Genomic DNA, 14338 nt, shown 5'->3' on the forward strand with positions numbered 1-14338 from the left:
AACGATTATATGCTATAACAAAATGCTTTTAAAGTTGATGGTGTTTGCACAATAACTATTTCTCCGTTGGAAATGAAATCTATTTGCAAAAAAGAGTTGTACCGAAGGGGGCCTGCTTCTCCCCCAGCTATGCATGCTTGCATGTTGGCTGGAGGGAGGAGCTGGTCCTCAAACCCATACTATTGGATGGGTATACCAAACATGTTTTATACTGGTTGAGATATATCAATGATGTTTTTATTGTTTAGAGAGGGGATAAACAAAGTGTTTCTGATTTTATTGATCATATTAATGACAGTATTGCCAATTTGATGTTTACCTCACACATCAAAAAGGAAACTATTGAGTTTTTAGACGTAAAAGTTTACATAAATGAGGGAAGGATAGTAACCACCCTACACAGGAAACCCCCGGCTGGAAATGTAGCACTCCATGCCAGCGGTGCACATCCCAAGCATTTAATCAAAAATATTCCTTATGGGGAACTTTTACACCTAAAAAGGATCTGCAGCGCAGAAGAAGACATCAATGTGTGCACTAAAGAGGCCCTATGCAGATTCAGAATAAGAGGTTACAGTGATAAAATCTTGAATGAGGCAGTAATTTAAATGAGGGAACGAATGAGGGAATCTCTATTTGTAAGCTACAGCATTAAAGAAACTGTCGCTGATAAAAACAATTCCCAAACCTATCACCACCAACAATAAACAAGAAAGGAAGATTTGATCAATAGTCCGACGCAATTGGCCCAATGCGTTAACTGATGGTGTATTGGCTCTGAGGTTCCCTGCTCAACCTGTCATTACTTATAGAAAAGGCCCCTCTATGCGCACACAGATTGTGAATGGCAGCTCCGAATTGTCTAAATCTAAAATGTGGTTGCAATCCAAGCAGGGTTTTACAAAATGCTCCTCCTGCAGAGCTTGTAGATTCGGGGAGAACACACCTTTATTATACTACCCCGTTCAGCCCGGACAGGGTTGCTCTTCAGGGCAAATTCAACTGCTGAAAGGAATATGCAGTGTATATTCTGTCATGCACCTGCGGCTTAAGATATGTGGGAAGCACTAAGCTGCATGTGCATGTCTGAATTTTGCAGCACCTACGAGCCATCGTGAATAATTACACAGCTTATCCGGTGGCCCGGCATTTCAAGCAGATGCATGATAACAATCTCAACTGTTTGAAATATTTTGTGGTGGCCGCCATTCCAAAACTGCGCAGAGGAGGCAACAGGGAGAGTAAGTTAAGGCAGATGGAGTCTTGTATGATTTTGGAGCTAGACAGTAAGTTCCCTAATGGACTCAACAATACTGAGGACTTGCATTATTTTTTATAAGACCACATCCATAATAAGAAAAATCAAATAGGCAAAAACCACTTTATTTTTTGTCCCCATATGGTATTCTGCGGGTAGCATTGAGGGACAGTGGTAGTGTTGCAAAGTAGAAAGATAACAGGAAACGGAGTATCTTCCAGCACTTGTTTATTGACCATCCACTCTCCTGACAGTGCAGCTCGTCAACATTCTAAGGTGAGCTTCCAGCAAGGGAATACCAAAAGGAGGAAAGGCTGAGGGTTTGGAATGTACCAACTTGGCCAAAGGGAAGATCATAACAAACCTCCCTCCTTATACAACAAGGAAAGTAAAATGGCACCACAGGTACCTAATGAAAAAGGTATACATTGCACAGTTTGAAACATAACCTGGGTAGAACAACATAGCTCAGAAAAGCAGGAGGTTCAATACATAAGGGAGAGAACAACGCCTAAAGGTTTAGTCACATTTCAGATCTTACCACTCTGTCACTGCTCCACCATTGCCCAATATCAAGGGGGCCTATGTTGTTGAGAGCCTGTACTACTCAGCAGGGAGGATAAAACTTGCTTTGAGTGTGCCAGTCTTTCATGTTCCTCTTGACTTGTACCACATCGCCTACTTCCCAGCTGGGGGTTTAACTCCATTCTTCCGGTCATACCGTTCCTTGTATTTTGCTTGGTGCAGGTTGATTTTCCTAGCAATTTCTTCAGGATTGGGATTGCTTGTCCTGCCCCCTTCTAGCCAACCAGGGTTGTGCTTGGTGCAAGGTTCTCTCCTGTGGAGGGAGACGAAATGGGAAATCCCCTGGTTAGGCGATGTGTGATACACCCATAGACAATTACGTAGGGATGTTTCCACGTCGTGCTTATTGATAACGGCTAATTGAATGTGTTTTTTTATCATCCTATTTGCTCTTTCAACTAGGCCGTTTGCTTTAGGGCAATATAGTGCGGTCATTTTATGCTTTATGTTCAAGGTGCCTAAGAAATCCTTCATAGCCTGCGAGGTGAATTGTACACCATTATCTGTTACCAATATTGAGGGTAAGCCTTCCTTGGAAAACGCTTCCTTTAGAAACTCCAGGACTGCATTTGTGTTAATGCTATGTACAGACTTCTGGGTGATCCAATGTGAAGTGTAGTCAATCAAGACTATCATGAATCTCTTCTGTGTGCCCAGGTTGTCATGGGCCCTATGATATCCATGGCGAGTTTCCTCCATGTTTTGGTAGATATTTTGACGGGAATTAGAGGAGCTTTCCCCCGAGATTTGGACTTATCGCTTTTGGCACAGCTTGCACAGACTTTGACCAGGTGCTCTGCCATGTTGTCCATCTTCGGGAAACAGAAGTTAGCTCGGACTCTACTTTTTGTGGGGATACGCCCAAGATGTCCTTTGTGTGCCAGTTCTACTATTTCCTTCCTGAGTCCTTCAGGTGGTATCACTCTGCTAGGCGGTACGCTCTTTCCCCAATGACACTCAATTTACTTTCTAACCTCCCAGAATCCTCTGAGTTCTTCCTCGAGGTCATTTATCTTGTTGGGCCACCCCTCTCTCATGATGACCTTGAGTTTGTCTAACTCATTGTCTTCTTCCATACATTTCGTCCATTCGTCTTCTGTGATGGCAGGGGTGTCCATTATCATGACGGGACTGTCTAGTATATCTTCTTTCTCACTTGCATGTAACAGCATTCTGGATAGGAAATTGGCAATTACGTAGTCTTCTCCAGGTACATATTCTACCTTAAAATTTAAATGTTCAAGTCCCAATACCCATCTACTTATACACAGTGTGCAGTTCTCCATCCCTTTCACTGTAAATATGAAGGTGAGAGGCTTGTGGTCCGTCCGGATGGTGAAATTCAGAACCCACAAAAAGAACTTGAAATGCCTCAACGTTCAGAAGCACGCTAGGGCCTCCTGCTCAATTACGGAGTAATTGTGCTCCTCACTCGTTAAGCAACTACATGCAAAGGAAATTATCTTCTCCTCCTCCTTTCCTTCCTTTTGTATTAGTGCAGCTCCCAACCCATTATTTGAAGCATCCGTGGTGAGAATGGTCTTTCTCCGGAGATCAAAGGTTCCCAAGACTGGTGAGATCACAATTTCTTCTTTGAGGGCATCAACCAAACACTTATGCTATTCTTCCCAATTGAAATCCTTGTCCTTTTTAAGAAGATCCCTCATGGGTTCACATTTGGATGCGAAGTTTTGAATGTACTTAGACATGTATTCCATGAGACCTAAGAAAGACTTCAGTTCACCTTTACTCTTGGGGTACGTGGCATCTCTTACCGCACAGAGCAGGCTATTTTTTGGTCTGAACCCTTCTTCAGAGATGGAATGTCCCAAGTATTCAACGGACAACACCCTTATCTTGCATTTGTTCCTCTGAACGGTCAGCACAGCACAGCACCTTGAGGGTAGTCGGTTCATCCACATCTCGGCCGTACACCAAGATATCATCTGGTCCACTCCCTTCAAGATTTCCTGCATTATCTTCTGGAAACCCGCCGCGGCCGACGCTAGCCCAAAAGGCATCTTCCCGAACATGAATGCACCTTGGGGAGTTATAAAGGCGATGAGTGGCCTGGACTCTGGGTGGAGGTCTACCTGGTGGTACGCCATAGACAAGTCAATTACGCTAAAGTATTTAGCTTTACCCATGGTGCTGAGCAACTCATTGATGTTAGGCAAAGGGTGCCTTTCCACCCAAATGTTCTCATTAAAGCTGCCTAGATCCACACATAGCCTAATTCCTTCGCCTCTGGCCTCGGCAGCGATAACTATTGGGGCCAACCATTCTGAACATTCCACTGGTTGAATGATTCCCATGTCACACAGTTTGCACAGCTCCTTCTCCAATGGTTCTCTCATTAATTATGCTACTGGGCGCAATTTGTGCACTACGGGCTTGGCATTTGACTTCAACTTGATTCTGTGTTGGAAGTCGTGTAGACAACCCAGTTTCTCCTGAAACAATTCGGGAAATTCTTCGCAGATGGGGTTGGCTCCTTGGTTCCTTTCGGTAAGTAGAACTTGCTCAGTGCTGTTGGGGTCAAGGATGATACCTAATTCTTTCTGGTGTTGCCATCCTAGTAGGTTAGATCCAGATTCTACTATATAAACGTTGCCAAAAGCCTGCCTGGCCTTGAATTATATGTGTATTTCCCTCATACCCAAGAGAGGTATTGGTTCCTTGCTGTACACTGTGGGAGAAATATCAGGTTTCCGCAGCACTCTTTCGGTTTGCCCCACAAAGCTCTCAAAGACATTCTTCTTCAAGAGTGTGAATGGAGAACACAAGTATGCAAACATGGTGACTGCCTTGTTGTCCAATAACATGTCACATTTAGGATAAACTATATTTACAGAATTAGAGTTATCTTTTAGCTGTAATACATTTTTTTTCATCTGGCAATATACATTTAACCTCTTTGTTGAGGTCTCTTTCAACTTCCTTTTCATTGTCTCTTGGGCGCAGGTCACCTTCTCTGCACACTCTGGCAAAATGCTCTCTCCGATTACATTTCTTGCAAGTAACAGTTCTGGCAGGACATTGGAATAATTAGCGAAGTGATTACTGCTCCCACACCTGTAGCACTTACAGTTTCTTTCCCTGCTTGATGTTTTGTTATCTATACGTTCCTTACTTATGACTTTGCAAACTTCACTCTTTTCCCCACTCTCCTGAATGTTAGCTACTGTTTCAGTCTTGGGTTTCATTTCTCTTATGCATTTAGCAGTATGTTCTACTGATTTTGAAATCTCAACCGCTTTCGCTCAAACAGGGGCTTCTAGCCACAAATTTTTCTTGACTACGTACATTGTTGGTGCAACACACCAGTTGATCCCTAATGAGTGAATCGGTGAGATTGCCAAACTCACACAAATGCGTAAGGCCACGCAAGGCAGCAATGTAATTAGGGACTGATTCTTGTTTACCTTGGATTCTATTAAAAAATGTGTGGCGTTCCAACACTACATTCACCTTATATCCAAAATGGTTTTCCAACTTCTCCATGGTACATACAAAAACATCCACCCACTTCAAGGTTCTGGCAAGGTTTTGTATATTTACCGCCCATGCACCCCCAAATTGTGAAGAAGTATGTGCTGTTTGCGAACAGAACTAAAACGCTCCCCTCCTATAGCTATGATGTCGGACTCAAATAACTTCACCCACTCCTTCCAACTTCTTTCTGGCTCTCCAATTTCATTAAAAAAGGAGGAGGCTGGCTCATGCTTTCCACCGCCATCATGGTATGTCAAAAGGCTATTGTAGGGTCTAAGTGAAGGTACAACATTGGGGAAAGGGAAGACATGTTACATATTTGATGTGGGACAAAATGGACCGGCTGTTGGTAATCCAGTGAATCAAAGTAGTGAGAGGTGAATAATACGATGCACCGGGTAAAAGAGTCAGTGTCCGTTCATGAGGGATTTAGATACACTCAAATTGTCCCACTTGTTCTGGAAAACAGCACCATGCGTAGAATAGTGGATTTGTGCAGCAGCCACTTTATATGGATAATTTGTACCTTGAGTGTAAGAATGGAAAATGCCAACTACCAATATAAGGAAAGGTACTAGACAACACCAGACTCATAGAAGGAAAACAGTACCTTTGGCAGGCGTAGACCTCTTCCTGAGGGGATCTGTTCCGGACGGCGCAAAAATGTAGGGTTTACAGCATGTAAATAATGCCTGGACTCTGCGTGAAAAAGAAAATGTCAGGAAACGCAGGACACTGCTCCGAATGCTAGAGCGATGACCCTTGACTGAGGCAGCTGACGATGGCGCACCGATTCTCACAGGAACAGGCGAGAAGGAAATGAACGCCGATTCACCTCAGGAGGCGGTCGTCAACTCGATCACGAAATCCTGCTTTTTCATAAGACGTTACTAGCAGGACTAGCAGCACTCCACTCTGAGGCTAGAGCGCTGACCTTTGACTAATTCAGCTGACGGGGCACATTGCGCCTGACAGGAACAGGCGGGAAGGAAGTGAACACGGATCCACCTCAGTAGGCACTCCTCTACTTGATCACGAAGTTCCGCCCCACACATAAGTCGTCCTTCGTCATAACTCCTCTCCGTAGTTCTCCCGCCTTAGGTCGTCCGCACCTAAATTCACCGGAGACGTAGTTTCCACTGACGGATTGTCAAACGGATAGTGTGGGTCACGATAAGGTACAAGAGGTAGACCAGTGCCACTATGCAACACACTTTGGAACTCCAACCTGGAATGGAAGTATTTGCCGCAGCGCAAATCCCCCGCACAGCGCACAGAATGGTACAGTGCCAATGAGATGAGTCATAAATGTCTGAAGATGTTTAAAGTTAGTATTATCAGCAATTTACCTCTGGTTCTTGATAGTATTGGAGAGGAGGTAGCACAACCCAGTCCGTTTTTTTTTGTTCCCTTGTTAGATTTGATTTGCTGGTGTAACCCTCATCCTGGTTACAAATGAAATGGGATCTTATGATGATTCTCACGTAGACACTAATGGAGAGAGTAATCAGAGGGGAGATGACCAAACTGCCCTCTTCGCAGTAAATCGGCGCCAGTGTTGCAAAGTAGAAAGATAACAGGAAACAGAATATCTTCCAGCACTTGTTTATTGACCATCCACTCTGCTGACAGTGCAGCTAGTCAACATTCTAAGGTGAGCTTCCAGCAGGGGAATACCGAAAGTAGGAAAGGATGGGTGATTGGAATGTATCAACTTGGGCAAAAGGATGATCATAACAGATAGAAATGTATTAAATATTTAAATGTTCATTTCTGCAGTGGCCTGCCCAGTGTTCCATCAGGGTCCGCACTATGTATATTTACAGATTGAGATAATGTTTTTATGAGGGTATTTTGATGATGTTTTAGCACATGCACTTTTAAGGGGCCAAGTTGGCCAAAGGTAGCACTTTTGCACACTCAGCACTTTAAGTCCATACTGTATATTTTGCACAATACATAGCACTTTAATTGAAATAGCATATGTTGCACAGCATTGAATGGTGTAAATAAGTTTGCAATGAGGATTCAAATCAATCCGTATGGGTATGCATTGAAGTAGTGAGGTTTTTGATTTTTACCATGGCTCAATTGTTGACCAATAATTTGCACTTTAGAAAGTAGTAGTATAGGCGATTGTTTGCACAGTTCTAAATAACATTATGCTTAACATGTGATTAATAGCGCGTCTAATGCAATATATGAACTAGTTGTTGATTGGTGGTGCAATTCATTGCAGGACAATTTACAAGTGAATCAGATGTACATATATGTTTTAATGTGCTAAATCAGCATTATGCAGCTATAATGGGTTTCACTATTGCTTTAATTATTTTTAAAATGCATTTTTCTATGTATGCTTTGGTGTTTAATGTATGGCATTAATTTTTAAATCGAGAGTGCATTTAGCCATGAAATATGATGAAATTTAAAGAGCATCATTTGTCTAAGTAAGATTGCAAATTTACATTCTGTGACAAAAGCGGATAAAAGCAGCAGACCGCTGCCTGACGCGTTTCGAGATCAACTCTTCGTCAGAGGCAGTAGGGGTCAAAATTTATGTGGAAAGGGGCATCCATCTGAGGAAATAGCAAGGACTGCAACTCCCAGACTGCAACGTGTGACTCATACAGAGTGGACCAATCAGGTCCCACGATTCCAAATATCAGGAATCTGCAGTCCTCCATGCCTCTTTTGACCGCTACTGCCTCTGAGGAAGAGTTGATCTCGAAACACGTCAGGCAGCGGTCTGCTGCTTTTTAAAGGACTGGATAATGCGAGCTGTTTGTACCTAATAAAGGCTTGATGGGGAACAAGCGGTTTGTGGCTCGAGTGTCGCTCAATTGTTGGACACCCCAGTGAGCGTGATGTAGAGGCGGCGGTCCAGCCGCCGAGCGGCACCACCCCAAAACAGGGGGCCACGGAGCCTGATGTTACTTGTCTCTTATGTGGAGCACGAATCATGGATAAAAACAGACACACTTTCCGGGGCTCACTGAGGGCTTTATCTAAGCATTTATGTGGAAAGGGGCATCCATCTGAGGAAATAGCAAGGACTGCAACTCCCAGACTGCAACGTGTGACTCATACAGAGTGGACCAATCAGGTTCCACGATTCCAAATATCAGGAAGCTGCAGTCCTCCATGCCTCTTTTGACCGCTACTGCCTCTGAGGAAGAGTTGATCTTGAAACGTGTCAGGCAGCGGTCTGCTGCTTTTTAAAGGACTGGATAATGCGAGCTGTTTGTACCTAATAAAGGCTTGATGGGGAACAAGCGGTTTGTGGCTCGAGTGTCGCTCAATTGTTTGACACCCCAGTGAGCGTGATATATATATATATATATATATATATATATATATATATATATATATATATATATATATATATATTCACTGAAAAACCATAGGTTTCAGGGGCGTTATAGTTAGCTGGACATTTCACTCGTACAAAACCATAGAAATTCGGCCATTATATTTAGTTCAGCTAACTATAACTTGCGCCCCCGCAACGCACGCAATGCACTGCTGATGACGTCACATATTACATCACTCATGACATGGTCAGTGACATTACTCATGACATCACTGATGACATCTCAGATGACATCACTGATGACATCATCCAGTGAATGTGTGTTTTTCTGAAAATTAAATATGTTTTATATATGTATATCTCAAGGTCGATGGAAGAATAAAAGGGTAAATAAGTGTCTAAATGGATGTTTTTTATGTAAAATTGATTGTATAACTGACTGATTAAGTGTATCTTAGTGAATACATTGGTTAGCGAGTGATGTTTAAATATGTAAACACCTGTATCAGTCTGTCACTTTGTGTATAAGTGGCTGCATGGGTTGGTGAGTAGCTACATGAGTGTCTATATTGCTTATTAGTTGGTTTTTTGAGTATAAGTATGAGTGTCTGAGTGTCCATATGGTTCAGTGGGGGGTATTACTTAGCGCATAGATGCATGAAAGAGTAACTCAATGTTTGTATGTGTTTTAAAGACAACATGTGTGCAGGACTCTATGGGTGGATGAGTGTGTGTATGGGTGTGTTAGTGAGTGAATGACTGTCTCAATAGTGTCTTTATGAGTAACTACATATGTTTAAAAGTAGTATATGTGAGTATCGGTGTATGTAAGTGAGTATATGTGAGAGTGAGACATTGGAAGAGTTCCTGTATAAATAAGTATGTGTTTCTATAAGTGATTGTTTAAGAGAGTAAGTATGTGTACGCTGTGTGTGTATAACTGTATATGCAAGTAAATTGATGTTTTATTCTTTATTAGCATGAGTGACTATGTGTGTGAGTAACTCTATGAATAAGTGGTGGTGTTTAACAGGATGTATAGGTGTATGAGTACATATGATGAGTGAGTACATTTATGAGTGACTATATAGGACTGTTGGTGAATGAGTGGATGTGTATGTAGATCTTAGAATTACTGAATAGGATCTTGTAACTGGTATTGGTATGTCAATTGTTTTGAAAATGTTAGTTTCTATTTTTCAATGTGTGTATCAAAGGTTATATTAGGGTGAGAGGAGGTCTGCCACTCTATCAAAAGGATGATGTCATCAGTGATGTCATCAGTGATGTCATTTGAGATGTCATCAGTGATGTCAAAAGTGATGTCACTGACCATGTCATGAGTGATGTAATATGTGACATCATCAGCAGTGCATTGCGGGCGCAATAGTTATAGTTAGCTGAACTAACTATAATATAGGAATTTCTATGGTTTTGTACGAGTGAAATGTCCAGCTAACTAGAACGCCCCTGAACCCTATGGATTTTACAGTGAATTTCTACGTTTTCTTAAATGCTAATTCCTAAATATTGAAAGCCTGAAACCTATGTTTTGTTCAGTGAATTTCAAAGGTTTTTTAAATGCTAATTTCTAACTTTAACGTAACTAAAACCTATGGTTTTTCAAGTGAATTTCAAAGCTTTTTTAAATGCTATTTTCTAACTATGCCTACAGAGGTAGGACATGTGAAGAAAGAAGGAAAAACACACAGAAAGAAGAAAAAGAAATGCAGAAAGAAGGAACAGAAGTCCTCAAAGACGAAGAAAAATGCAGGAAGAAGGAAGACATGCTGAAAAAACAAACAGAGCAGAAAGAGGTCTTTGTTGCAAAATCATCCTGTACCCTCAACTTTTTCATATGGGCACTGGTAGTAACAGACTTTGACTAACCAGTCCTAGAGCCAGTGCTAAGCTAAAAGACACTTAGAATAAAGTTAAAACACCTACATGCACTGGGTAACACTATGCGCTAGGGTACCCCTGTTATTAGCATGACCTCCTCTGTAAGCCCCTAGTATATAATAGGGCAGGGGGATTAAAAGTACCTCTTAAAACGCGCCACAGGGCGTGTTTGCACACTGGTGAAGGGAGGAGGTGCTGAGCTGACATGTGCAAGCACGCCCTGTGGCCGTTTTAATTTGGGGGATAAAGTCCCCTTGAATCCTGAGTGTCCCTTGGGTACAACTAGCCCATCAGGTATCTCTAGTTAGCACCACAGAGCTTTGTTGCAGAAAAAATGGGCACAGCCTTGACCCCCTCTCTGCAACGCAGCGCAGTAGCGCTTACTGGAAGCACCTGGTGGACTAGGTGTCCCCCATGGGCCCTCAGTAGTGAGTAGAAATTATTTCCCCAACTTAAAACTAGTGCCAGGTCTCCTCGAACCGGCTATGGATCTTTGTCTAACTCCAGCATGGGTTAAACCAGCTCCATTAAGGCTTCAAAAGAAATAGCGCCCTCCAGAACAGGACCCTGCTTGTCTCTGTACTGACCCAACTCCAGACTCAGTGACTGTAGAAGCGTCAAAAAAGCACCAAGCTACTACTCCCACTTTTGCAGTGTCTCCCTATATGGAAAGTAGAAAGTTAGACTTGGTGGGTCATAAAGTTTGCAGCACTGCAGCAACCACAATTAAAGTGGCCAGTCCAACTGCACTTCTAGGCAGATATGACATGGCACTATGGGAATTCATGCAGCAGTTTGCGGAACATCTCCCAAGAGATAAACGGAAAGACTTCATGGAAATAAATGAAGCATTAATGGTTTCCAATCAAATCATCAGTGCTGCAGCAGACTCTTCCCTATTAGCGGGACATTTGTACTGCCACGGCGTCGCTCTGAGGAGGCATTCTTAACTTCCTCAATCCTGAGTCTCAACAGAAAATATTGGGTCTCCCATTTTCTGGTACCACCTTTTTTGGAAGCCAAACTGATGAAGAGATGGCACAGATGAAAGCAGAAAAGAAGACTCTGAAAGCAGTAGGCCTAATGAGACTCAGGGAGCAGAGGAAATCTTTCAGGCCATGCCATTGCTGTTTCTTTTCTCAGAGGGTTCAAATCCCTCAGTGGTATCGGGGGCACCACCAACAACAGCAACAGCACCAATGACCTTATCAGCCATACCAACGAAACAGACTAGGGGAAGATCCACCCGGCAGCCTGCTCAAGGAGGCAATCATCAGGATCTAAACCCTGAATTACTACTTCCCTCTCTTCTGTTACCCTGTCCTGTTGGGGGAAACATTTGTCATTATCTGGCAGAGTGGCAAAACATAACACAAGACACCTGGGATCTGAATATTGTGCAAAATGGATATTGTCTCAGATTCCCCAGTCCTCTACCACCCATAGCTCCAAAACTGTCCAATTTCCAACTTGTGTTACTACGGTCAAAAGTCAACACCCTCTTACAAAAACAGGTGATGGAATAGGTGGAGAAGTGTGGCTCAATGGTTAGAGCTGCAGACCCTGATGCAGAGGTCTGGCCCGGGACCAGGGTTCAATTCCCGCCTCGGTGGGTCTTGGGCTCAATTTCCTCTGACCTGATAATTCTCGCGTCGGTGCCTATTCTAATCATGGGTCCCACTCTGCAACTCTAGGCAATAGCTTGCTTAATCTCCACAACGGCCCCAACAGCGTTGGGATGCCTGGATTCACCTTAGGGGTGACCAGGACTGGACATTTCACAGGGAAAAGCCAGGAAGGGTTCCACAGCGGTATGCGTTACAGCGCCAGGACACCCCAGCATGAAAACAGCATGAAACAGGTATTTATTCCAGATACTTTCTGGTGAAAAAGAATGACATGCACGATTTCAGAACCATACTCTACCCCAAAATAGCCAATAGCTGGATTAGGGGAGGGAAGTTCAGGATGCTAGCATTACATCAAATCTATCCCCAATTACACTAGAGGGATTGACTCTGTTCCATCGACCTTCAAGACACATATGTTCATATTCCAATCACCAGAAAGCATCGAAGGTTCTTGAGGTTTGTAGTGGGGTAGAAACATATTCAGTATCAAGTACTTCAATCTGACCTGAAGTCAGCATCCAGAAAAATTTCCAAGGGCATGGCAGTAGTAGCTGCCCATCTCCGGAAGCACAGAATATTCGTCTACCCATAACTAGGTGATTGGCTGATAATGGCGTCAATGTAGTTACATGGAGGCCTCCGGGTAGTTACGGGCTATATAAGTGCAATTTTTCATTTCATTTCAATGTCTCAGGAAGTCCAGGTACAAACCGTGCATATCTAGAAGCCTCTATTGACACAATACAGGCAAGAGTGTGTCCTTTGGAGGAGAGACGTTTATCAATCCTTCAGAAATGTCATTCTCCTGCGAAAGCCTCATAGCCAATGGTGAAAACAATATTGTCTCTTCTCTTCTCGATTGCCTCCTACATCTTCCTCACACTGACTGCTTGTCTCCACGTGTGACCCCTCCAGAAATGTCTCGAGGAACAGTGGGACCAACTGGCAGGCAATTGGGGAGACAGGATACAACTATCCCTTCATGTGAAGCTGTCACTGAAATGGTGGTGCTCCCCCGCCAACCTGCTTCGGGGAATGCCAAGTCATCAAGAGGTTCCTCCTCAAACAGTAGTTACAGATGCATCACTATTGGGATGGAGAGCCCACATGGATCACCTCCAAATTCAGGGCAAGTGGTTAGAGAAAGAAGCCTTTACATATCATATCAATCTCATTAAACTACGTACAGATCCCAGTCCGTGCTTATTTAGAAGAACAATGCAACCACCATGTACTACCTCATATCCATATTCAGGTTTTTAGCACCCCCACCCTGCCCCTCCCCCGCCCCACCTTTCTGCCCCGCCGGAAATCCCTCCACGGGCCGCGGCTGCTGCTCACACTACCACACATACCAAGCACCACCTAAAAAACCTGCCACATGTGCATGCATGCTCCTTCACACCTGCCTCAAACACACCATGGAGATATGGGACCTACTGCACGACCACGCTCCGGCCCTGCTCTTTCTCATGGAAACATGGCTAAACCCAACCTCTTCACTTGACATCACTACAGTCATCCCTTCTGGCTAAAAGATTGTTGGGTAGGATCATCAGCCCAAGCCCAGATGTGGAGTTGTGTTATCAAAGATACCATCACCTACACCACCTACATGGACACCCCCATCAGCTACATGGAACACCTCACGTTTAAGATACACATTCCTGCCAAATTCTCCTTGGGCGGTACCATCATAAACAGACTACCAGGACACCACCCCGATTTTGCCAGCAACATCACAGATTTCTTTGCATTTCTCATCAACGCCAGCACCAACATCCTCCTTGCAGACTCTAACTTTTGCCTAAAAACACCACCCCAACCCAAACTTTACAACTCTTCTAAAAAACCTTGTGAATCTTAGCTTCACTCAACCACACTCAACCACAACGCTGGACACCTGTTGGACCCAATTTTCTCCTCAATCAGCAGCACCAGTTGACAAGCCAGCAACTATGACCTGAACAGATCTCGCCCTTCTCAATTTCATCATGTCCGTCCGGCACCATCACAGACCTACCATCACTAGAACTACCCGCCTCAGCTGCAAAAGCATCTCACAAGAGGAGTGGGATTTTGCCCTTTCCGAGCACTGGCTGGAGCACACAAGTGACTTGCTATAAGCCATCAAAACGACTGTACCACTGCATG

At 43.6% G+C, this 14338-nt stretch overlaps 1 protein-coding gene across 2 annotated transcripts in view; it reads left to right on the forward strand.

Moving 5' to 3' along the window:
- ODAD2 (outer dynein arm docking complex subunit 2) overlaps positions 1-14338 on the forward strand; it is a 1227385-nt gene that overhangs the window by 188978 nt on the left and 1024069 nt on the right. The window lies entirely within an intron of this gene.

The sequence above is a fragment of the Lissotriton vulgaris genome, chromosome 10 (assembly GCF_964263255.1).
Source record: "Lissotriton vulgaris chromosome 10, aLisVul1.2, whole genome shotgun sequence".
Classification (NCBI taxonomy): domain Eukaryota; kingdom Metazoa; phylum Chordata; class Amphibia; order Caudata; family Salamandridae; genus Lissotriton; species Lissotriton vulgaris.